We start from the raw sequence: 13,375 nt of genomic DNA, 5'->3' as shown, positions 1-13,375 counted from the left end.
CAAGGAAATATTTGATTTTTTTTAAATCCCCATGTAGTCCAAAAAAACTTATAGTAGCACTTTTTGTGATAGCTAAGAATTGGGAACAAAGTAGATACCCATCAGCTGGGGAATGACAAACAGACCATGACACATGAATTCAATGGAATACATTCTGTAAAAAGTGATGTATGTGCTGAATACATAGAAATATGGAGAGATTTATATAAATTGATGCAGAGTGAAGTAAACAGAGACAAGAGCACAATATACACAGTAATCACAACAATGTAAATGGAAAGAACACCATCCAAAAAGATCAAAAGTAAATTAACAAAACCATAAAGATCAAGTGGTCTTCAAATGAAGAATTTTGCGAAGACACCCCAAACCTTCTCTTAATGGAAGTGTAAGGTCCACAGGTATTACACATTATGCATATTTTCAGACTTTTTCAATGTATCAATCAGTTCTGGTAATTTTTTTTCCCTTTCCAAAAAATCTTATTTTGGGATGGTTCTCTGTGAGGGGGGAGGGACAGGGATACATAGGATACTGTGGTGATGTAAGACACAAAAAATAAATAAATAAAACTTATTTTTAAATAAACATAATTATTTTTATAAAGTGTAAGCTCTTTAGGGCAGAAACTGTTTTTCAGCTTGTAGTTGGCTTCTCTGCAGTTAGCATAGCCCTTGGCACATCACGAGTACTTAAGAAATGCTTGCAGACTGTTGACCAACTGAGATTTTAGCTGAGACCCGAAGGAAGGAAAGATAAACCAGGAGGTGGAGACAAGGATTGCAACCCAGTCGTGGGGCACAGCCAGCAACGCTGGCTAACTTTTTAACTTCATTTCTTCCGTTGAGCCTGTCTCAAACTATTTAACTTCTTTAAATAAGAGGATCCAAAGTGGACACGCCTTTTCTTCAGAGTGGTGCCACAGCCCCCTGCTGCTCTCACATTTCTCAGGTGGTCATCCCAAGAGTTCAGTCACTGTGGCACCCCTTTGCCAACACCTTTTTTGCTCTATGTCTGCAAACCCCTGATTTATCCTCCAAATTCATCAAGAAACCCAGAATGGACTCTGTAAGATTAAGATGATCACAATTCTAAAGCAGCTACACTTGGATCAGACTGTCCTCTGTTTTCACCTTGGCTGAATTTTTCCTAATCACAAGAATTCCTAATTATCACTCTCGGCCTCAGTTTTCTCATCTGTAAAAAGAATGGGGAAAAATAAATAAAATGAATGAATTGTAATAAATCATCTCTAAAGTCCTTTGTGATTCACATTTGATGCTATGATGAGCATTTACTATTGGCTTTTACACAGCAGTAATAGGGAACATAAAAAAAGGAAAACATGAATTTTATTCCCAAATAATCTGCCATTTAGGTGGAAAGATCAGACATGTACATGAAACAATTTACGAACATTTAAGAAGTAATATATTGGGCAGCCAGGTAGCACAGCGAGTAAGAGCACTGGCTCCAGTGTCAGGATGACCTGGAGATCTAATCCCAGGCTCAGACACTTAGCACCCACCCAGAAACACCTGGCCGTGTAACCTTGAGCAAGTTACTTAACCCCAAATGCTTAGGGGTGGCCAGATGGCTCAGCGAGTAAGAGCACCGGCTCCAGTGTCGGGATGACCTGGATCAAATCTGGGCTTAGATACTCAGCACCACACCCAGAAATAACTGGCCATGTAACCTTGAGCAAGTTACTTAACCCCGATTGCTTAAAAAAAAAAAAAAAGAAGTAATATATTGCAGGAGCATGCACATAGTCCTCTAGAAAACTGCCATGGGAACCATATTAAAATATCATTGGGAGGGGCAGCTAGGTGGTATAGGGAATAGAGCACTGACCCTGGAGTCAGGAGGACCTGAGTTCAAATTCAGCCTCAGGCACTTGACACACTTACTAGCTGTGCAAAAGTGGGCAAGTCACTTAACCCCAATCATCCTGCCTTCCCCCCCTCCAAAAAGGCAAAAAAAAAATGTCATTGGGAAATGTTTAACAAAATAAATAAAAATATAATACAACACACAAAAAATTAATTTATGGTTTTCTAAGTCAATATGAGGCCTAAAGTAATCATTTCTATTTAAGTTTGACACCAGTCCTACAGACTATTCTAAACTGAAGGGCTGCAGACAGTTATAGATCATTCATAAAACTGTCTTCATGGAGTAGTGGAAGTAGTGGACTCCTTGATGTCAGGAGACCTGAGTTGGAATCCTGGTTCTTGCTGCTTCCTGACCATAGGTTAAGTGACATGCCCTTGCTGAAACCCAGTTTCTAATCTAAAAATTAAACAAACAAAAGTCAACTGGGAATAATAATATTTGCTCATTAGGTTGTTTCAAGGAAAGTACTTTGGAAGCCTGGATGCAATTTAGAGATAGAAGTTGTTAGTGTTGGTGTCAGTCAGGACTCTGAGGATCCATCCCACTGACTCAAGACATAAAGAACCTGGTTTAGCAAAGAACATAAATAATTTCAGGACTTGAGCCTTGTAGTTTGAAACCAGAAGAGATTCTACAACCAAAAGCTAATCAAATTCAGAATCACAAGCAAACTGAAATTGGGGTTCTTCATCATGTGTGTGTGTGTGTGTGTGTTTGTGTATAAAGAGCCCTTTTAACAATCTAATGCAACCTATGAACCTTGTCTCAGAATAATATTTTTAAATGCTTAAAATAAAATAATAGGATTACAAAGGATAGGCTATTGAAAATAAGGGTGTATTTTTTTCTTATTCATGTTCATGAACTCAATTCTATTCACTGACCTTTTTATTGAGAAACCTTAATCAAACCTAACCTCTCACATAGTAAAGCTAGCATCCAAGACAGATGAGTCCTTCATATACTACTTATACCCCCTCCAATAAGGGGTTCTGAAAAAGTCAATGACTCCCTCTTCCCCAAAATATAGATCTACTTTCTCTCTCCACTGCATGATCAGCTCTTGCAGGGGAGAGAGAACTGTCTTTTACATGAAGAGATAGATCTAAGTTTCTTGGGAGAGTCATTTTTAGAAAATACACTCAAAAAAGGTAGCACAACATGTACCTGACATCTTGAAACTTCCAGATAGACAAACAGGCTGAACTATAATGAACCTTCTGAAAATGGTATAGGGTTTTGATAGTTTCATGTCATCTTGGTCATAAAGAATTTCCATCAGAAGAGTGTTGCCAATCAACTTGCCCAGGCTACTGCCAACATAGCACAATATTTAGCAAAGCTTAAAAAAGTTGTGGCCTGGGAACAACTAGGTGTTATAGTGAATAGAGCTCCAGCCCTGTAGTCAAGAGGACCTGAGTTCAAATCCAGCCTCAGACATTTGATACTTAACTAGCTGGGTAACCTTGGGCCAATTAACCCCAATTGCCTTGCCTTCACCCCTCCAAAAAAAAGTTGTGGCCTGCCAGAGTGAGGTGGGGAGCTTTGTCACCATCACCTTGAGAGCAGCCATAGCAAGATGTGTAAATCATCATTAAGGGCATTTTGTACATAGCAGAAAATATCTGAATTACACCACTGCTGGATACTGCCCTGCTAAATATGGGACAAGCTGTACTATGCAATTAGCCTGGAGGTTTCTTTTCCCTTTGAAGAGGAAATCCAATCATTTATTTCTGAACATCAAGAATGCCGCTGCTCAACCAACACAACTGCGTGATGGCTTGTGGCTTTTTTTTTTCCCCTCTGGCAGAGTTTTTATAATTGTGGCATCTCAGAAAAAGGTCTATGTCATGTCTAGTCAAGTCTACTCATTGCCATGATTCATCAGGTTAATCTGACTTTAAGAGGAAAATAAAGCTTAGAGCTTCCATGCCACGGCTAAGATGCAAACAGCCGGGGAGTGATAGCTTCTGTAGCCCTCAGATTCTAATCAGAACACTGTGTTTTGCAGCTGGCCTTTCCCTTACTGTGGTTCTAGTAGTACCCGTGTTTCCCCGATAATAAGACACTGTCTTATTATATTTTTTTGACAGAAAAACACCAGAGGGCTTATTTTCAGGGGAGGGCTTATTTTAATGAACATTGACAGCAATTTTAATAAACAGGTAAATGTGAACAAAAAAATATAAATTTATTCAATAAGCAAATCACTGGGGAAGAACAGGATGACGCGCTGACTGCTGCAGCTCTGATTGGATGCAGCTCGGAGCACGGCACGCATTTCACCGGGGGGGGGGTGCATACAGAGGGTACCGTAATGTAGCGTGTAGCGCAGGGGATCACCATCACTACAGTAGCAATCTCAATAGGGCTTATTTTTGGGGGAGGGCTTATTTTAGAGGAATCTTACACAGTAAGGGGAGGGCTTATTTTCGGGATAGGTCTTATTATCGGGGAAACACGGTAGCCACCAGCCAGAGGGACTCCAGATCACCAGCAGCTGTGGCCATTTCCAGATTTATGAACACATAGATGCGAAGGACAAAGTGAGAGGTCAGTGCAGTCTGGACTTTGGGACCCAGCATGTGGGAGGGGGTGGCTTTTGCCCCCGTGGCGAGAAGCCGCTGAGACTCTGGCACAGCCAGCCAGTGCCACGTGGCAACTTCAGCTCCTGGCCTGAAGAGTGTAGGGGGACCAAGCACCAGTCTGAGGGGTAATCGCTCTTGCTTTAATCTACTTGGATCTGGATTGCAGTCTAGGGTGGAGGTCCTGGGGTGTGCATCCAGCTTGCCAGAGCATGTGGAGACCTCAGAGAGGGCACCCATCTAATACCTCCGGCAGCTGAGAAAACCCCAGTGTTTGGGATGAAAACTCCCCTGTCTGGTGGCAGAGTCCTACTGTGGCAAAAAGCCCAGGGGTCAAATGACTCAGGGGCAACATGACTAGGTAAAGCAAACAAAGCAAACAGAAGATTCCAACATTAGACTCCTATTTTGGGGACAAAAAGGAGCAAAGCATGGAATGGGAGGAAGACAGTGAAGTCAGAACTCCTGCACCAAAAGTTTCAAAGGAAAATACAAGCTGGTTACAGGCCATGGAGGACCTTAAGAAGAGATAAGAGAAGTGGAGGAAAAATTGGGAAGAGAAATGAGAACAATGCAAGAAAATTATGAAATGAGAGTCAACAGCCTGACTGAGGAAAATGATACCTTAAAAAACAGACTGACTCAAATGGCAAAGGAGGCTCAAAAAGGCAATGAGGAGAAGAATGCCTTAAAAAGCCAAATTTGCCAGATGGAAAAAGAATCTCAAAAGCTCAATGAGCAGAATCATTGCTTCAGAATTATACTGGAGCAAATGGAAGCTAATGACTTTATGAGAAATCAAGATGCTGTTAAACAGATCCAAACAAATGAAAGAATAGAAGGCAATGTGAAATATCTCATGGGAAAAACCACTGACCTGGAAAATAGATCCAGGAGAGATCATTTAAAAATTATTGGACTACCTGAAAGCCATGACCAAAGTAAGAACCTACAAATCATCCTCCAGGAAGTTCTCAAAGAAAACTGCCCTGATGTTTTAGTACCAGAGGGCAAAATGGAGGTTGGAAGAATCCACCGATCACCTCCTGAAAAAGATCCCCAAAAGAAAACTCCTAGGAATATTATAGCCAGGTTCCAGAATTCCCAGATTAAGGAGAGAATATTACAAGCAGCCAGGAAGAAACAATTTGAATATTGTGGAAACACAATCAGGATAACCCAGGATCTGGCAGCTTCTATACTGAGGGATCGAAGGGCTTGGAATATAATATTCCGGAGGTCAAAGGAGGTGGGATTAAAACCAAGAGTCACCTACGCAGCAAAACTGAGTATCATGTTTCAGGGGAAAATATGGTCATTCAGTGGAATAGAGGACTTTCAAGCATTCTTGCTGAAAAAACCAGAGTTGAATAGAAAATTTGACATTCAGATACAAGAAGCATGAGAAGGTAAACAGTGAAAAGAAATCATAAGAAACTAATCAAAGTTGAACTATTAACATTCCTACATGGAAAAACAATAATTGAAACTTATGCAACTTTTCTCAGTAGTTGAAGGGATTAGAAATATATATATATATGTCTATATATGAGGGTCTATGGGCATATGAATACATATGTGAATGTGTGTATATATGTTTACAGGTATACATAGATAGATGGCACCGGACCAATTTAACAGGAAGGAATGATACTTAAAAGGTGAAATTAAGAGGTGAGAGGAATATAATGAGAGGAGATGGGGAGAGACAGATTGGGGTAAACTATCTTATACAGAAGAGGCAAGGGAAAATGGTTACAATGGAGGGGAAGAACAGGAATGCAAAAGGGAATGAGTCAACCTTATTCCTATTGAATTTGGCTTGAGGAGGAAGTGAAATACACACTAAATAGAGTATCTCACCCTCCAGGAGAGTAGGGGAGGGAGGGGATGAGAGGGGGGTAATGGAAGGAGGGCAGGCTGGGGGGGAGGGAATTTGGAAGCACCCTCTTTTGAAAAGGGATGGGATCAAAGTAGAGAATACAACAAGTAGGAGGTGGGATAGGAGGGAAGGAATTATAGTCAGTCTTTTACAATATATGTACTATGTTATTGTTTTGCATTAGCCACACATGTACAACCTATACTGAACTGCTTATCTTCCCAGTAAGGGTGGGTGACAAGGAAGGAAAGGGGTATGGGAGAAAATATGGGAGAGAGCAGATTGGAGGAGGGGATAGCCTGTGGGACTGCTATTTTGGGGTGGTGGGTAGGGGAAAAACGGGGAGAAAATTTGTAACTCAAAATCTGGCGGAAACGAATGATGTAAATCAGAAGTTAATAAAGCATTAAAAAATAATAAAAAAAAGGGGGGGGCAGTAATGATAGTGGTGCCAAAAAAAGAAGACAATAAAAAAAAGAGAATTAGAGAAATATTTCAAAAACATAGAAAAAAAGGCAGAAACACGTTAGTCTTAGCCTTGTGTTCTCCCTAGGTCTTTTTTTCTCCAAGATAAATACCTGTTTTTCATTCTCACATAGCATTGTCACTTATACCTATATTTGCTCTGTGTCTCCTTGTCCCTTAGGTAACCGTTTCTTCTGCTATACTGATCTCTCTATATACTCTAGTCATATTCCTTTCTTTCAAAGAAAGGAGAACTACCTCTTGGTTCTTCTCCTGTCTGGTCACTCCTCATTCTCCTTTGCTGGATCATCATTCGTATTGTGCAGGCAACTATGGGAACTCTGTCCCGGACCCTCTTCTCTTCTATTTCTATATACCCTCTCAGTGACTTCATCATGTTCTATATTTGTCATTTATGTGCAGTTGATTCCCAGATCTATATACCCAGCCCCAGTCTTTCCTGAGCTTTAGCCCTGCATTACCAAATGCCTATTAAACATTTTGAATTGGATGTCCCAGAGGCATCTCAAACTCAGCATGCCCCAAACAGAACTTATCTTCCCTGTCAAACCTTCTTCCTCTACCTTGGACCCAGACCTTGCATGCCAGATCCCATCCTGGGGTCTTAAGTTTCTGAGTAGTGAGAGTTCTTCCCACCCCAGAAGTAACACCTTGCTCTCTAGCCATCTTTCTACCATGCTATTCTGTTTCACCCTCTGCCTCTGCCTTGGACCCAAAACCAGAACTCTAGTTCCTGATCTGGGACCCTGGATTTCTGACTGGTATTAGCCAATTCCATACCTACCATACTACTTTCTAGCCACTTTCTGCCATGTTGCCTTGTGCATAAACCATTCCTTCCTCTCCTCCAATTTTCTACTTCTAGCTTTGGGAACAACAATCAAATAAGCAGTACCATCCTTAAAAAAGGAGTATCAATTACCTTAATACTCCACTGGTGGTCTCTAAGTTCCCAGACCTAATAATTTCTCCTTGGTCATAGATGGATGTGATATTCTTGAGAGTTTTCATTTTAGGATATCTTTTGAGGAAGTGACTGGTAGGTTCTATTTTCACTTTGCCCTCTGGATTGATTAGATGTGAGTGGTTATTGTACATACTTTTCTAAAACATAGTTTTTTGTTTTCATGTGTAAGTAGTTTTCAGGTAGCCTGAACAGTCAGATAGTGTCATCTTTTACGTTTAGGTTAACTCATTGTTCTTGTTCAAATGATGACATAAAAGGTCATTAAGGATTTTCCATAGAAAAGACCTTAAAAAAAAGACATCAGATGAAAAAATGATCAAGACAACCACAGAGAAAAAGCAATAAGTACCTCCATTCATTTCAGTACTGCATAATGCATAAGGGCTAGAAGCCTAAGGGGGCTAGCAGAGGGTTTGCTAGCAGAGGGAAAGACAAATGTCAGTGTGAATTCTGGTGAGATAGAAATTGGAGGGCATTCTATAAATGGACCCTCACAGACGAACCAGAAGCTAGCCTGACCTTTAGGAAATGTGTACTGAAATATGAGGGCAGTTTGAAAGGTGCTCAATAGCACCATTCCAATAATCAGGGCCTAAAATCAGTGGGTTCTGTGCTTTGAGACAACAGAAATAGGTGACAAAGGCAGCCCCCATATGACTTATGGGGGCTGTAGAAGGAAACAGAGACAAGTTATGCATACCTCTGAGCAATGGAGTGATAGGACTAATATTTGCCAGCATTTCCCTGATTCAACTTCTTCCCCCCACCCCCTCACAAGATAAGGCAGGCCCAGGACCCTCCTTGCCTCTCCTGACAGGTTTAACTTTCTTTAAAGAAGATAAAGCTGTCCCAGAGATCTGATGCCTTTTTCTCTGCCATAGCTTCCTGGCCACCGAAGGGCATAAAATGCATGGAGTCTAGGCTCCCAGGACCATTAAAGTCACCATTTCCTTCGTTATTTCCTGCCCTGATGATCTTCTATAGGGAGATGAGGGAGGGTATTGCTAACCTTGCTGTATTAAGGCAAGTAAACTTTTGTTTCCATCCCAACATTAGAGTGTTGTTACAACTACTCTCAACAACTGGGAAACACGGTAGGATATAAGGCCAGCTCAATGATTGGTATGTACTAGGAGGCCTAACAGAAGGGCTAAGACTAGCATGATCTTCAAAATCTGATTGGGGCCTGTCAGGGCCACAGCAAAAGGTTGGAACTAGTTCCCATTTGGGGACTATGCCAGGAGAAAAAGAACTGAGCTGAGGCCAGTGTCCATATTAGGCAACTAAGAGACTAAAACAGAAACCAGGGATTGAGGCAGAGACATCTCATCCAAAACTACAGAAGAATTTCTAGCAGCATCCAAACTACAAAAGGGTCAGAACCAGCTAGGACCTACCCAACCCATCCAGAAATGCAGGAGTGGGTAGACCGGTGACAAAAAGTTCTAATCAAGTAAATGGTATCTATCTAAAATCAAGAGATAGCTTTATCTATAAGGGAATACTAGCTGGGATAAAGCAAGGTTGTTCATTCTCAATAGTACTATTTGATATAATTCTAGAAATGCAAAAAATTGGAATTAAACAAGAAAAAGAAATTGAGAGAATATAGAGGCAAGAAGGAAACAAACTTATTGGTTTTTTTTGCAAATCACTTGTTGGTTAACTTAGAGAACTCTAGAGATCCAACTAAAATTGTTAAAATAAGCAATTATTTTGGGAAAGTAAAAGAATATAAAATATATTCAAACATCATCAGCCTTTTTTTATAAACAGCCAACAAGACCCTTCAGGGAGAGACTGAAAAAAATTCCATAACTACAGACTCTATAAACTATCTGGGAGTCCACCTAACAAAAAAAACACAAAGGAATTATATCAATACAAAATGTTCTTCACTATAATAAAGCCCTAAATAATTAGAGATATTAATTGCTCATGGTGGGGCTGTGCTAATATAATAAAATGACAATACTACCTCAATTTATTTACCTATTCAGTATGAAATCAATCTAACAAAAGATTTTATACTTTATAGAACTACAAAATAATAACAAAAATAATTGTAATAATTAGATGATAAAATAATAAAAATAAAATTATATAAATAAATAAAATAGTAACAAAAACTCTCTGGAGAGCAAAGGGTCAAGAATTTCAAGGGAAATAGTAAATAAATATATATGCATGTGTATGTATATGTGTATATATACATAAATATGCACATATACATGCATATACACACATATTTAGAGGGAGAACTTTTATTTTCAGGGGTGGAAGGGACATGGAAGGGGCAATAGTGATAGTGAAACCCCTGAAAAAAGGTAGTAAAGAAAAGAGAATTAGAGAAATATAGGGGAAAAAAAGCAGAAACAAGTTCAGAAAGAGTCAGATAAGAAAGGCAGTGTTGATGTTAAATTTCATAAATATGTAATGGGGATTTAAGGTCAACTACTCTTCTCTTCATATCATTCATGTTGGGTCATCACTTTTCTTTTTATCTGCTGCTGGTCCATTTTCCTTAGTCTTATTCTAGGTTTTAAGGTAATCAAGGAATATGTTATGATATTTCCACCTCAATTACCAAAATTGCTCAGTTCTCTTGATTCCAGTCACTTTGCACCTTCTCCTCACTGCTGCTCTGGTATCTAGAAAGGTGAAGAAAAGAGGAGGAAGCTATTTGCCATAGCTACAATATCTACAGACCTTTTAATGTTTATAAGTTTGGTGTCAAAAGAAGGAAACATCCAAGGGAAGCAAAGACAGCCAGGGGTTCCAGTATAAGCCCATTGAGTTGAGTCCCATGCTCCCTATGGAGAGTGGTGGTTCCTGCCAACATAATGTCATGTTAAGAACTATCTTCCCCACTTCAATGAAATCACATCTCCATCACCTGCAGGGTGGTGTAGCAGATCCAACCAATAATCTAATCCAATAAGTATTTATTAAGTACCTACTAAGTACCAAGCACTATGCTAAGCACTGGGGATACAATTAACAAGAAAGAATCCCTGCCCTCAAGGAGCCAATAATCTGAGGGGGGAGACAACATACAAAAGGAATTAAGATGGGGGGATGGGGTTGGAATGAGGGAAAGGGAAATGGGATACCACAGGGTACCTAAGGTAGCTGTTCTGTGGAGTTGAAACCAGGCAGGGTAGCCAACGCAAAGTGAAGTGATCTGAATCCATTTTCTGCCCTCTGTAAAGGAAGGCATTAGGAAGAGTTTGGTACTCTGCCCTCCAACCTTCCAAACAGAGGGGAAAGGACGCTGAGGGAGGTGTTGTCAAGAAGCCTTGAGTTAGCAGCATGTTAGTGAGTTTAGAAGAGATAAGCTTATCCTTAGAGGGGCATCTTGTTCCTCGGAGTTGAAACAAGGTAGTGCAGCAGATATAAAATGGAGGGGACAGAAATCGCTTCTTCTTCTCCCAGGTACTACCCAGTATAATCAGTTCTTCAGCTCAGCAGTCAAAGTGATACATAGCTAGAAGCTGGCTGCTCAAGTTCCCACATGATCTGTGGGAATTTTGGCTTTAAATACTGGAGAGGGAAGAGGGGAAAGCCACGTAATGCAATAGAATCATAGATTTAGACCTGAAAGGGAATTCAGTGGCCGTCTCTCATTTTACATGTGACAGCTTCCACTCAAGCCTGGGGGTTTTGCATGCTTCAGTGGGAGACATGACTCCTGATGACTGAGAGAATGCTGAGCAAAAAGTTGTGGATATATGTGGGTTGGTTCTAGACATGCCTCAGAGAGATTCTGAAAAATGAAAGTCTTTGAATAGCAGATGCAGTCCTCCAGTTGTGGACAAGAGATGCCAGTCCCATCATGATTCTTGACCTCTAGGGCTTACAAGTCAAGTCATTAAATAATAATTAAATAATTAATCATCAACTGTATGGGCACTGTGCTAAGCACTTGGTGACTTCTGAGATAGGACATTCCCTGGGTGTGATCATTCTCTTCTAGTTGAACTAAGATCTTCTCTTACTCCCAGCTGAAGAACTGCTTTACAAATAGTTTGTTCTTAACATAAATTTGCATTAGGTAAATATGACTCACAGCCAGCAGTAGGACCCCAGACTGCCTTGTTTCAGACTCCTGGCAGCAAGGGGGCCCTGCACTCAGGCACTAGAGTCACTTGGGCTTCAAGGGGCAGGGCCATGCAGAACCTCAAAGCGGAGTGGAAAGTCTGCTGAACCATCTAAGTGAGAACAGTCTATACTTTTGTGTATTTACTGGTATAGTTTAATCTACAGAATTTTTTTTTGCCGTTTTACTTGGATAAATGGGTTGCTAATTATTTACTTGTTTTTAATTTTTTTGGGAGGGGGGAAGGCAAGGCAATTGGGGGTAAATGACTTGCCCAAGGTCACACAGCTAGTAAGTGTGTCAAGTGTCTGAGGTCATATTTGAACTCCGGTCCTTTTGACTCCAGGACCAGTGCTTTGTTGATTATTTATTATTTATGATGGTATTTTATATAACTAGCATTTGTTGGAAATAGGCTAAGCTGGTGCATATAGGATAAGGGTTACCTTCTCCAATAACAATTATTATTATATGGTGGTTTAAAGTTTGCAAAGAGCTTCACAAATATTCTCTCATTTTGTCCTCACAATAAACTTAGGAAGTTCTATTATCTCCATTTTACAGATGAGGAAACTGAGACAGAGAGAATATAATTGACCTGCCCAGGATCACATAGCAAATAACTGTCTGAGATCAAATGTGAATTTAGGTCTTTCTGACTCCAGATCTTGCTGAGTCAGTTTGAGTGACCCCATTGATTCCAGTCTTGCTTGTCTTCCTGGTATGTGTCAGTCTGTTGGAAGAGCTCTCTTGGAGAAAGGAGATATATACTTTGATCCGATCTCCTTGTCCTTTGTATTACATGCTAGTCATCAGGTGTGCTTTCATCCCATTCTCTTTTGGAAATATGTATCTACCAAGATTGTCTTGCTTTTATTTCAAAAAGTTGTCTATAAAAGCAGCAGGGAGGTTTGAAATTGGCACCTGGATTGCACAATGTGTTTACCTCCTGTGCTGTAATAAAATTCTTTTTTTTCCTTTTTTTCATTTTCCTGGGTTTGTCTGATTCATTAGGGCGAAGGCCTGAAATTTTCTTTCAATAGTGGCACTTATTTGGTATTTGAGGATTAGCAGATGGATAAAATTCTACTCAGATACCCATCTTGGACACTGAAGGAGAGATTGCCTACCTTCTTGGCTTACAGATCCTACCTTTAGCTAAGTGCTGAGGATACAGGTACAACCTTTCTAGTCTCTGACTATTGGACCAGACCTCAGGAAATAACTACCCATGCCATCTTCTGAAAGGTTGTTTTTATTTTTAAAAATTTTAAAAATAATTTATTTTTAGTCTTCAGTGTTCTCTTCCATAAGATTTTGAGTTTTAAATTTTTCTCCCTCTTTCCTCCCCCTCTCCAAGAAGGTGTGCAATCTGATATAGCTCTACTTATACATTCATATTAAACATATTTTCACATTAGTCATGATGTAAAGAATTAGAACTAATGGGTGGAATC

This window comes from Petaurus breviceps, unplaced genomic scaffold (assembly GCF_028583685.1).
Source record: "Petaurus breviceps papuanus isolate PSGF00001 unplaced genomic scaffold, PetGlider_PUasm1.0 164, whole genome shotgun sequence".
NCBI lineage: Eukaryota > Metazoa > Chordata > Mammalia > Diprotodontia > Petauridae > Petaurus > Petaurus breviceps.
Note: the sequence above shows the minus strand (reverse complement) of the source record.